This window comes from Batrachochytrium dendrobatidis, assembly GCF_000203795.2.
Source record: "Batrachochytrium dendrobatidis JAM81 unplaced genomic scaffold BATDEscaffold_18, whole genome shotgun sequence".
Classification (NCBI taxonomy): Eukaryota; Fungi; Chytridiomycota; class Chytridiomycetes; order Rhizophydiales; genus Batrachochytrium; species Batrachochytrium dendrobatidis.
Window position 1 is genome coordinate 3,426 of NW_006281116.1, and position 2,250 is coordinate 5,675.

Here is a 2,250-nt window from a genome sequence, read left to right on the forward strand (position 1 = left end):
GCTTGTTTTGAAATTCTGTTTGGGTAAACCCTGTCAGTACAAGAAAATAGATTAACATCAAAAAATACAATATTAATATTCCAGACAGCAGAAATAATGACGCATCATACGAGTATGCAATGATTACCTTTTTCAAAGCAGTCTTGAATCTTACTTTGTAGTTTTGTACCCTTCAAACTTATACTTGTGGAGTCTTTGGAATACTGATACATTGCATCTGATAGAGCGTCGCGATGTTTGGTCATCAAATGGGCAACAAGATTGAAGTTGGTTCTTGAATTTGTCTTGACGAGCTGCTGACAAATTTTACAGGGAATTTTCGCCTTGTCAAGGTCATTTATATCATCAAGCTTGTCAAAAACTGCCACACCAAACTGGCCTTTGAGACTTTAGACAAACGTGTGGTTGTTAAAGGAATAGAGCATGGGATTGAGGGTAAGGACGACGACGCATGGTCATGACTGTCATTGAGCCTCCTTTTCCTTTTGCTTGCATCCTCGTGTCGATCGATTGACGTTGACGACAGCTCATACACTTCCATAGAGGAAGTTACATTATGTGATAGCGTGGTAGTTTAAGGTGATCTCAGAAACAGGATTGCAAAATAATGATTATTTCGCAATCCAAAATCCATTCCATTTCGCATATTTTGCGAAATTTTTGCAAAACACTAACTGCCAAACATATTCGTGTCTGAAAGTTGATTGTGAGTTGATGGTTTGCAAGAACCGGACACAACCAACATGCTATTGCATACAGCAACCTGATTATAGTCCAGTCGCATGGTGTGATAGTGGTTCGTGCAATACAACATCCAGGTATTTGTAGTGTTGAACACGACGAACCTGTTGTTCGTGTAGCATCATATCAATTGGTAATTCGGAATCAAAGTGTTGTGACCACGGAAACTGAGTATGTTGCATTTGACTACACCAAAGCTTATTTGACATTGTTCCATCCATCGTGCAAGTACACCAGATGCCAATTGGAGTGACTGATCAGACTCGGCAAATATCACGATATTGTCGGCATACATGAACCCTCACATTGGTGGTGATTTACACGATACTCATGCAATGACAATCGGTTGATATCATCGTGTGTGTCATTGATGAACACGTTGAACAACAACCTGACGGTGGATATCACTGCCGGACTCCATGCTCAAATGGAAATGGGTTAGAAATCAATGATCCAGTCTGATCACGAGCTGATGAGCATGTGTGCAGCGGTGTTAACAAGACCAGTGTGCGTGGTGTCAATCACATGTGTTGCAGTTATCATATCAAGGCACCAACCATGACAGTGTTGAATGCATTTCAAATGTCAATCAACACAACAATAGTATTGGGCTGCACGCACTGTCATCGTTGAACGATATCGACTAATGAACCAACCTGCACAACACATTTGTTTGGTTTGAAATCAACCATGCTTAGTGGTGACGAGTTTGTTGAGCACCACGATCCATCAATGTGTGTTTGCAAGACCTTGCATACCAGTTTATGACACACATCAATCAGCATAATACCGTGTTTGTCGTTTGTATCAATGTGATCACCGTTATTCTTGTCAATATATGCAATCAGTACAATCGGTACAGTGTATGCAGACTGCCATCAGGTTGCATAGTGGCCGTCAACATATTGACTGAACTGTGTAGCAGGACACGATCAAATGGATTGGGTGGTTCATCAGGTGTAGCATTCGATGTATATAATGCGACTCGGTAGAATGTGACCAATATCCTGTTGTTTTCCAGGTGTTTGGTGTGGACCATCTGCTGTATTGCATCAACTAGTCGATTTCAAGATATATCCGAGTCGAGATCAGTTGCATCGTCACGAATTGGAAGCAGTTTGTATGATGGAAGTGAATCACGTATATGCCAGTACTGCCATTACTGCAAGTCAAGTAAATGTCCACTATCGTCCATAGCAAGACCCAAGTGGTGATTACTCGGTATGCCAAAAATAATATCACTGCTGTACTGAATGATACGATTAGCATCACATCGCATCGTATAGTGGAATGGAATGGAGTGATGACTGTTGTGTGTGTTGCACCACCAGACATGACTCGAGCTGCTGCAAATGTCATATCAAAACGATCGTCAATACTGTCTGGTCAAGTGTGTCAGCAAACTTGATCCAGATCATATGTTCATTGGCGCATTCAAGTCGCTGGATTGTTGCATTGTGTTTGTCCCAGCATGCACCTAGTTGGCTGCGACAGAGTTCATTGTGATTG